This window comes from Manacus vitellinus, unplaced genomic scaffold (assembly GCF_001715985.3).
Source record: "Manacus vitellinus isolate BGI_N305 unplaced genomic scaffold, ASM171598v3 scaffold_0_pilon, whole genome shotgun sequence".
NCBI classification, from domain to species: domain Eukaryota; kingdom Metazoa; phylum Chordata; class Aves; order Passeriformes; family Pipridae; genus Manacus; species Manacus vitellinus.
The window spans coordinates 42,637,109-42,648,610 of NW_021938789.1; positions in this window are offsets into that span (position 1 = coordinate 42,637,109).

Here is an 11,502-nt window from a genome sequence, read left to right on the forward strand (position 1 = left end):
AGAAACTAGGTATCTTCCAACCTTCTTTGACACCAGAGCATGAATAAAGCCAGGGGACCCTGCCTAGGAGGCAAAGGTCAGCATAACAGCAGAGTGCTTCCATGAGACCACAGGTAACCCAGCTGTAAGTACGCCCTGACAAGGGCCAAATGGAGAAAAGTCAAGGCAAGCTGCCTTTCTCCTATTGGCAGGTGCTGGGTTGTACAAGACTCTCCTAAGCCACAGGCCTGAGAATGTAGTTCCTGGGTCAGGATGCACGTCAGTAAAATACAATGCCTGGAGACAGAGTGAGTCGTTCATGCAGCACCTCTCTATACAACCACACTGAGTTTTCTGTGCTATATTGTCAGAAAGGAAAACAAAGTGAAAAGGAAAACATTGCTATAAAGGGTTACCATGCTGTGTCACGCAAATATACTGGACTTCCCTTCTGGAACTCCAATACTGGTCTGACCCATCAGCTTCTCACCATAACTCCCCAAAGTGCCTCTTCTCCCGCTGCTGCTTTCCAGCATGTCCAAAAGCAGAAGAAACAATAGGTGTCAGAGGAAATACTGGTGTGGGATTTGAGAAGGGATGTTCTCTTCCTGGGTAATTTGACAAAGACCAGCTGGACACTTAGATGGACATCTTTGTTTCTAGGCCTCAATAGACAAAAAACAATAGGCGCAATATTTTATGGGAACTTGTCAGTAATATTTGGTTCTAGGATATACAACAGCATGTAGGCATTTAAGCCATGCAAAATTAGGAAACTTAAATTATTACAGTTCTTTTTTGAAAATTCAGACCTCTCATCTTCAGGTCTTAAGAAAGTATCTTGTCAGAAATTACTCTAATTCTTCATCTTAGAGAATTTATATTGTGTGATTCCTTCCTCTCTACAATACAGATAGAAACAATCCTTGTGGATCCCCTACTGCGTTATGCAAACACTGGAAATCCATTAAATCCAATATTATTAATGAACTTGCAACTGAAATCATTACCTTTTTTTTTTTTTTTTCAGCTATATGACAAGAGATTTTCTTAAATGTGCTGAGCATTTACTAACTTAAAAAACCTTTTCTGACAGACAGGAGTGATTCCAAACCAGACAAGATATAGGATACCCAAACTTTTGCCCTGTGGTGACAAACCCAGCCTATAAAATTACTTTTTGGAGATTCTCTTAGTCTCTTCAGCATGATCGATTCTTGTTCGCTTATTATTGCATCAGAGTTGGCATTAGCATTTGGGGTCGGATCAGCGAAAGGATTCTGGTGACAATAGCAGCATTCACAAGCTCTGTCAACGCAGCATAGTTTATTTAATTCAGCAAACACTTAGCTTTGGCGGCAGAGAAAGGCAAAGCAATGTAGACAGAAATACTAAGGTAGAAGTGCAGAGAAAAAAATTTCTCCTGGCTAGACCACATCTAGATTCAAAGGAAAATTGAGGGGGGAGCAAGGAAGTGGGATTTTTTTTATTTTGTTCCTGGGCTGTTATTTTTCTGAAACAGAGTCCTGTTCTTGTGCTTCAAGTGGCAGAAACATGAGGTGAGGATCATTCAGTGATGAAGGCTCTGCAGCTGACAGATTACAGAGCAGATTCAGCTCAATCTCTTTGACTGTGCTTCTCTGCAAATTGAAACACTCTCCTTTTTCTCACTGGATACATTATCTAAGAGGATCGATACATGGGGGAGAAAAAAGCGCAGCTTTCTGAGAAACACAGAGGCAGCACTGAAAAGACACTCCAAAAGACCATAAAAGGTACTTGACTCTTGAATAGGTTAGTATTTAAAACATTGGACTGTGTAAGTGAAAAACTGAAAACTGTTCCAGTAGAATATACACCAACACTTTAAAATGGAAGTTTACAAACAAGAGACCCTTTGTTCAGTGGCGCCATTTCCTTTGGTGTTTGGAGGCTTTTTTGTTCCTTTCTGGCTCCAAATTGCCCTAAAGAAACTGAAAATAAATCTTGCTCCAAAATCTTGCTTAAAAAATGCTTTTAGGTTAAAACACAGAAAAACCCACATGAACATGACGGGATGGTATGCTCGACCAACTCTCCTGTCAAACAATTTCAGAATTTGGTAGCAACAGAAAAGTAGACCAGATCCTCAAGTACATAAGGGAAATGGCCAATGCAAACCCAAAATGTGGTTGTTAAATAACATGCAGGTGCAATTATTATTGAGTGCCCCTGATACCTCCATGTGACATAGTACTGTCAGGTGTCTTACTTCGTTTTTCTCCAAATGGCTTGCAGCTTTTCTGCATGGACTACTCCGTAACCATCACAGCTGACAGAGGTGCTTGTGCCAGATGCTGTGAAATTTGGAGGAAGGGCTCCGGGGTACAGTAGTTGCTACGAGGCTCCTTCAGCTTTATGGTGAGTTCTTCTTGCCTTTTCCAAGGCAGCATCAGCAAATGCTCATTATGCACTGCAAATAATATATATCTAGGCTGGATTTAGCAGAGGTGGGTTTCTGAGGGAGGAGCTGGGCTCACAGAATTGAGTGAGCAGTTTTGTGTTCTTCTAATAACTTCATTTGGTTTAAGCTTTTGAAGCCCTATAGACTTAGAGAGCTGTCCTTACAGATTTTATGTAAATGAAATAAATCAGTATTCCTGCAAAATGCCTGCTGGTAATGTCTTCCCATTATACAGATGTGTCTAAATGGCCAGAGCTACTCACCATTGCTAAACAGGTGGTGGACTGTTTACAAAACCCTCCTAGGTTAAGTATGTATGGTTAATGGCACAGCCCAGCACAATAACTTGCACAGAAGAAAGCCTTCATTGCTAAGGGAAAGTGCAGCCAACAAACTAGCCCAGCTAGGTGTGTGCACATTGTCCCACAGGTATGTGAACTACACTCAGTCAGGGCAAGCAGATAACAGAAAATAAAATGCCCTGGTTCAGCAGCATTTTGCCTTTCCAGGGAGAGAGGGATGAAATTTTCCGCTTATGAAAATCCCTCACAGCTCTGCAGCTTGGCTGTCTACTTGAAATAAAGACATTTTCAACCCTCGAAACTAAAGTCCTGCTGCACATGATGTTGTGCTATATGGCCACAGTGAGTGACGTTGCTCCGAGAGGCCCCTCCAGACTGACACCACCCTCCCCACAAGCTAATCGAAGAACATAAGCAGCACTTACAAACTGAAATAACACATGTATTTAATATTTGTGACTATTACGGGCCTGCAGTGTTGCAATTGCCAAGAAAGGCGTGCCAAGTACGCTTCACCTGAGAGAAGGAATGGGGAAAGGAATGCTTCTCCTGCAGCAAGGTAGGGAGCTGTGCCACTGACCCAGCCAAAGGAGGGCTAGCCCCAACCCTCCTTGGTCTGCTTGCCTTGGCCACTGTCTTGGCCACAGAGATGTTCATGCCAAGCTGCTCAGCCTGGACATGTATGTCCAGTGGGGGCTGGAGTCCTGCTGTGTTCCTCATGGCACAGATGCAGAGGATATCATGGATCTGCTTCAAGAGATGAGCCTCTGGAATCACAAGCTGGAATTAATTTTAAGCAACTGCTGCCAAGGCTGCTGAAAGCATGTGTCTGGACACTCGTTCATTGTCACTTGTGCTGGAGGCTGAGAGATTAAGAATGAGTAACTGGCCTCCTTCAAACAGCTCTCTACAGGACCTGAAGCCCAGCAGTACTCTGACAATTAGCTCCTTGACCTCCTCCACAAAGAGTTTGTGTTTTTTCCCTTTTACCAAGGAACAATTGATATTAAATACTTCTACATCTTGGTCAACGCTGTTTTCTTTTTCTGTGATAGCCTGATGTCCGAGTCTTATAAAACTAAGACCACAAGACAGTAAGTTAAAGTAAATTAAATTGCCATGGGGCAATATACATTCGACTGTTGCACATAACTTCACAGGCAAAAGGGCCTGTGCCCTTGATACACCCAGGTTGGAGGGAAAGGCTCCCCCGAGGGCAGTGGCAAAGGCTATGTCACATCTTATGGTCAATCTTTGATTTCAGAGCTGAACACATAGCAAGCACTTTCCAGCCCTGGGGTGGCTAGGAAGCCATTCTCAAGGATTTTCCCCCCCCATCTTTCATCCAATCTTCTTTGACACCACTCAGTTTAGCCATGAGTTGCACCTGAGCATTTCCCACCCACCTCACCTCTCCCCTGCCCCACTGGCAGCATGGATCACCACACTTCCTGCCTACCATCCAGGCTTCTCTCTGGCACCTCTGCCAAACACACCACTGTGCCATGTGGTCTCTGTTCTCAGCCGGCCTGGCCCATCTTTCCTTGAAACCACTTCCAACAATCCTGTTGAGGCATGGGCACTTTCTTCTTTGGCCTGATGGTAGCCCATGTCTCTCTCCAGGATCCTCCAGCCACACAGCAATCTTGAAGGTAGCTCAGCCCTTGGGTCAGTCTCAAGCCATGCATCTGCCCCATCACCCAGGTGATGGCTGACATTTAGGCTCCTGGCAGAACAAAAGGGGCAGAAAAGTTAAATGTTAACTATTGCACACTTACTAAATTATGCTATATTACATTAATGCCTATTATCGGGGTTATTAGATATTGGAATAGGCTGCCCAGGGAGATAGTGGAGTCACCATCCCTGGAGGTGTTTAAGGAAAGACTGGACGTGGCACTTAGTGCCATGGTCTAGTTGCCATGGTGTTCACTCATAGGTTGCACTCCATGATCTCAGAAGTCTTTTCCAACATAATTGATTCTGTGATTCTGTGATAGGGATGGATTTCAGAATCAGTGTTAAAACTGTTGCTGCTGCCGTTTCCTCATCTACCATACAGTAAATGAGCATTTGTGTTTTTGATGGGAGTAAGGCACAAAAGATCACCCCCTTCTTGAGTGAGAGATGACAAGCACCATAGGCAGAGACCCTTAGCTTGGGGGTAGGATGCCCAGTGAGAGCTCTTGCATTTATACAGAGCCCCACTGAACTGACATGCAGACACTGGCCCAAGCATGATGGTTACAGGCGTTGCTCCACACTGAGTTATATTTAACACAGGGGCCTAAATTACACAGCAGATGAAGTCCCTTTGAAAAGGCTTACAAGGTGCCACCTGTTTCCCAGGTCAGAATCAGGACTTCTGAAAGCACATATGTTTGACAAGATCCAGACCAACTAAACAAAGTAACATTAACAGGACCCCCTCCCCTGCTCGGACACCGGGCAAGAGACAGCTGCCCTGATGCCTGTCTGGAAAATTAGTAGCAGCCCCAGGGGACCTTGCAGGCTTCCCCAGCTGCGAGGAGAATCCATAGGGAGGATGTGCAGCAGTAGCAAGGGAGACAAAAGTGTGACTGAGGGGACAAGGAGCTTCTGAGAGATGAGAATGAGCTGAAGGATAATCCATTTCCCCAGATGAGGATAATTCAAATAAATTCAAAGATAAGAACTTTCTCCGGAGCATAAGCTTCTCTGGGGCAGAGACCTGCTAATTTGGAGAGCATCCCATGTGTAACAGAGGCTGTGTGGGCAGGTCCATAAACCATGGTGGGGAGCAGGTGGGGAGACCTTCCCGAATCAGACATTCATTCAGACCCACAACATCAAATCCACAGCACAGGTCAGGGTGCGGATGAAGTAAAACCACTTCATTGCAACCCTGCGCAAACGTTTGCATAAAGCAACGGACCTGAACATCCCCAAGAGCTGCTCTGCACCCTTCCTCTGGATCCATCTCTGGAGTCTGCCCCAGCTGTTTTATCAGAACATCCATAGTAGTTCCACCATCTTAATATCTACATACAAAACCTCCTGGTGCATTTTAGTGAACCACAAACTACCTTAAAAATGCAACATAAAAATAAAGAATTCACTGTTCATAGCTCCAAGTAGGGAACCAAGTAATTAATATACAGCTTAATCTACAGCTTCTGCTATCCTTACACAGCTCTAGTGCTTTGGCCTGCAGCCCCTTTGCTTTAATTGCTCTCACTAAAGATAGCACTCTCCTAATGCAAAATAATCTGGTGAATCCTGTGCCCATATCAGGGCTAAATGCAGGGTGCTTAAGAGGAAGAGATCTCAACATAACAAGGTGTTTGCTTGCATTCAAGGGAAAACAGAAAGGTTTACTGGAAGTCAAAATAATGTGTCACATATGAAATTAAATCCCATTACAAGCTAATTTTTCTAATTATTTAATATTATCCTTGTTATGGCTAATATTTCATGGATGATCCTTTGTTAACATACAACAGCAAGCCACAGCCTGCCTGCCTGCCAAGGATACTCTCTTTAAAGAAATATAAATACCATAGAACGCTTCTGATCCTTCTCATATAAAGATTTTTTTTAATGAAACACTATTTAGATGCTTCATGGCCAGCAAACATAAAGAAATGCAATAAAAAGTAGTCTTGGCTGTGAGAGAGGTCTGAAAGACTGAATTTCTCAAGGGACAGACAAATAAACCAGGGAAAGTTTTATTTCATTATCAACGTAGTAGTGGCATGCATACATCAGCTGGTATCAATCTTGCTTATAGCTTGGGGCCAGTGACTGACGGCATGCTGCAAATTCAAATTCTGACTTTTCCATCACAGTATGCATTTGGGTCATTTTCTGCAGTTTTTGGTTTTCCAATCTGCACTCCTCTGCTGCCTCACCTTCCTTATGTCTGGAATGACTGCCTGCAATTGGAGGTTCAGGGACTTTTTAAGCTGGAGGTTGTATCCGACTGGTTGTTTCATAGACAAAATGAATTTGCCTAATCCTTTTCTGAATCCATTCGTTCTGTCAGCCTCCATAACATCTTACAGCATGAAACTTCATAATTTAATTACACGTTGTGTAAAAAGGTACTGAAATTAGTAAAAGTTATTAAAATCTTTTAGCCAAGAAGAGCGTTATTATCTGGAGTCTCTTGTTTTGTTGAAAAGCCTTGCTACATAGGCAAGGATAGTCGGCTCAGCTGTTGACTGGAGGGTCACTCAGACACTCAAATTTTGCAGCTGCTCCTTCCTTCTGACCAGCACAAGGCAGGAGAGGAGGTGAGGTAGAAACAGGAGAGAAAACACAGCTTTCTGTGGAGAAGTACAAGCCAGAATCAATCAGAATCAGCCTGATCAATCATGCCGTAATGGCCTGGCCTGGGAGAGGAGCAACAACGGCCACAATCTGAACCCTGGCTTCAACCCTCTGCAATAGCTGGACTAGTCTCAAAAGGTCCCCCTCTCTCATTACTCTTCTTCATCAGGGCAGAAACCATACTCCTCCTTAGGCAGCGCTTATTTCTAGAGGTGCTGAGCATCCACGCTCTGGCTGAACTCAGCAGGAACCACAAGTGGTCTGAGAGACTTAGGGCAGCATTGCACAGGGAATTTTGTGATTGTAAGTGCAACCATTCACTTACAGTTTTCTCCTCTACCCCATGCTGTCCTTAATGTCATCCTGGTCTTTTTCAGCTCATGGTCTCATCTGTAGGTCCCTGCTTCAGCTCAGTTATGAGTCAAGGTCTGCAGAATTTGACCAAAACCTGCTTGTGTGTGGTGTTCACCCTCCTTTGACAACTCAGCCACATCTGCAGGACTTTTGTTCACATCCCTTTACTTCTCTCAGCCTTACACAGCCTTTGTGAAACTCTGAATTGCAAGCCAAAACTGTCCATTTTCTCTGGACATGGACACAAGTAGCCCATGAGACCCATGCAAAGGAAGATTGAACTAAAGGTGAAATGGTCAGCTGCAACTCAGACTGATCTTGCTCCTCATCAAAAGGTGAGCCCTGACTGCTGTCCCTGTATGTCATGCCTCTCTGCCTTTCAGTCTCTGTGAAGACATGTCTTTTTGGATCATTACCAGACCTGAAACCATGAAGTTGTGATGCTGAGATGACAGGGCTCTGAACAATACCCCAGACTCCTGCAAACTCCAATTGTCTTCTTCTGGCACTTTCCTAGCAAACTCTGTTGCCTTTGACTGGCATTCAGCTGTTAGTGTTTAATACCTCTGTCAGGCAAATTAATGGCAGTTACTTCCCTGGGAAGTGAGAGATGGTAATTTAAAATAAGACCCACCTCCAAATAACTTTCTCAGCAAGAAAGAAAATTCACCACCTCGTTACTTGCTTTAAAGACTTTTCCGGGGGGAGCGCCACATGTTTCACCAAGCGCAGCGAGATCCCTGGTACAGCCCGACTGCTGTTCCCTCTCCCTGTCCAGCTGCATATGGGTGATGGACTTGGTCAGACAGAGGTCAGAGAATTAAAAAAAAGTAAATAGGAGTCATGCACTGGGAACACACATTCACTGCATTGCTGAACTGTCTTACTAACCCGGGAGTAGCCTCCCACACTCCCATGCCGTTAGTGCACAGCTGCTGCTGGAAAATTGCCCACAGAGCCTCCCTCCCCTCCCACCTCTTTCAAAGGACCTTGTCTGGAGCTACCAGGCTTCTGCTGGCAATATTTGTCAGGGAACAGAGGACTACTGTCACTTAAAAACAAGCAAAGGATTACAAGATGCTTTGATTTCGTTGGGAGCACAGAAAGGGAATGGTTGCCATTTCAAAAGCTAGAAGGAAACACTGGTGCACAGTCAGATTCGCATGTTCATTATATATTTGGCAGAATATATCGACTAGTTTATGCTGAATTCCAAAACAGGTCTAGCTATAGCCATGCCAAAGGCTTTTGTAGAAGGATGACTGTTCCATGAAGCACCTTATATACTTACGGGGCTACAGATACTAATTTTGCACTGTACAAGCAAGTAGAAATAGAAATAACCATTTTCAGCATAAGGCTTCCAACAATGTGTGCACAAAACCCTCAGCAAAAGGTCCTGAGTCGCTTTTCCTAGTGCATCCAAGAAGTCGCAGTGTGGGACAAGCACCAGCACTTCAAGTCCAAGCTAGAGGAGCAGAAGCAGGACTCTGTTGGAGGGGCCTTTGAAAATCTGCCCACAGACACTGCCCCTGGGTGCGGCATCCTGGATCTCGGGGATGGAGAAAATCTCATCCGTTCTGGGACACGTATTACGTTTATTTATTCAGGAGCAGAACTTCCCTCTCTAAGAAAGTAGATGTTGACATAAATGGCCAAAACTGCTACGCTGCAATTAAAACACGCTTCTTCAGCCAGAATCTCACATAAATGTGGTGTCCAACAAAATTACTGAAGTTTGGATTTTCAAAGGCCCCCTTGGGGATGTTGTACTCTACTCCCTTTGAACATCTCTTTGGTCCTTTCAAAAATGCCAGCCTAAAAATCCCTGCTGGGGGGCAGCACATTGCTGTGCTTTTTTCAGGTCTTACCTTTAATACAACATTAACCTCACATTTTGCATTTTTCCATGCATAGCCTTCTGGGTTTAGTTCTGACTCTGAGTCCTGCCTCCCCTTTTATCCACATGCTGTGGATTATCTGATCTGATGAGTCATCAGAAATAATCCTGCAAAGGCAGTTCTCAATGTAAGGGTTAGTTTGCAAGCTACTTTGTGTCATAATTTATTTGAATAAACCATGCCACTTGCCCTGTATTCTATCTTGCACTTAAAAAAAGAATAAGAAAGCAGCCACTGAACTGCTAACTATTTTAATCTCAAAATAAGATAATATATTTGTGAGATCTGAGCCACCAATGCCTTCCTCTAAACAAAAGCTCTTATAGTAAAAATGCGCTGGTAAGATTTGCTCATTCAAATCTCACAAAGCCCATGTTTTTGCAAGGGCTAAGAAAACCTAGCTCTTTAAACAGAGTAATTCTGGGCTAAGAACATTAATGGCATCCCGGAACTGGAAAGCTGGATGTGTAAATTAAAAAGCAAAAAGCACATATACAGTCTTAATATCCTAATACCTATTACATGTGATCTCTTTCAAAGTAGCTTTAAATGAGAAGTGCAGTTACTCTTTGATATAGCTGCTAGAAACGTAGCCAGGATGCCCTTTGTTATAATTTTAAAAAATCAGTCCACATTTCAGAAAGACTCAAATGAGTCTTCAAAAACCAGCACACATTATTCTCGTTTTGTTGGGGGTTTTTTCCATTTAAAACATAAATCTTCAGCAAATACAAAGCAGTTCCCTTCACTCAGCAGAATCCTCTTGACTTTTAGCCACCATGACAGAAATGATCATGCGTGCAATGAGAAATCCTCTCCACACCACACCTAAGTTCCCCCAAGGCTACCAGGCACTGGCATCCTGCTTCATCATCTAGGACCAAACAGCCTCAGCAGCATCTAGAGACTGCAGCAGGTGACTGCCACGTCGATGAGCAGCTGGACATAAGTCATGGGGCTGTGGGCCCAACCTGGACCCACTGGCAAACCAGATATCTAGACACTGTGTTTGTAAAAGCACTGAAAAGGGACTGCACTGCCAAAGGGACTGTCTGCCAGGTAAAACACAAGACTGAGGGAGGACACTTTAGGTTTTGCCTCAAAAATTCTGATCTGTTATTTACAGCTTTTCCTATGGCATTCATCAGAGGAGCAGTGAGCCTCTTTAAACACAGCATTGCATTTATTGTCATCAGGTAAAAACGAGTCTTAGAAGTATTATCCTTGTTTTAGAGGCATGGAACAGGTCTGTACTTCTAAACTCATCCATACAACCTGAGGCAGCTGGGGCTGGCTCCCCAGTGGTGCCGTGCAGCACCACATGTGGGAGACCACAGGGATAACACTGCAGAGACCAGGGCAGACCCTCATCGCATCCCTGCTCTGGCCGAGCTCACCCCATGCCCTGATGGAGGAGGATTTATTTACTTCAGAAGGAATTTGGGAATTCAGCCTATATATTCAACTTGCACGTAAATCATGGACATTATCTAAATGGAGTGGTGAATGCAGACCCAGGGAACACCTATAATTCAGCCACATTGCCTTGAAAAGGCACTGAAAAAGCTTGATTTGAGAAATTTCTAAATCTTTCTTTTTTTGTGCTTTGCAGTCCTGAGGGAGCGGGGGGAGCCCGGAGGTGCACCTGGGCAGGCAAGGTGTGCAGGGCAGCAGTGGGGCTCCCTGGGGTTCCCCTCCCGCCCCCCAGATCTGCCACCCATGCACCTCACAGCCCATAAAGTAGTCTTGCAGCACCTCAGCATCGGGGAGCCGCAGGGCAGAGCGTGGGTTGCCGCAAAAGGCGCCCGGCCAACAGCGCACCCACCCCTCGGGGGGCCACCCTCGACATTTCAGCCCAGGGGGAGAAAAATCCGCGGAGGGTTTGCCTAGAAAGACTCCCTCCGAACGGTCACTGGCCTCTCGGGCGGGGGGAAGGGGACTTTTTGCCGCTGTTTGCTCGTGTGTCAGGCAATATAAAGGAGTTTTGCCCCGGGGCCGCGCAGCTACGGCCCGGCCGGGCGCTGCGGACGCGCTGTCGGGCGGCACTTCCCGGCGGAGCCCGCTTGGCTCCACAGCCCGGTGGTTTTAAACAAAAGGGTTGGGTTTTTTGGTTCGCTGGTTGATTTTTTTTTTCTCCAGAAAACAACTGCAACCCACCTCTGCAAGAATATATTTTACTTTTTTTCCTCCCTCCCGCCGGTCCCCCCCCATG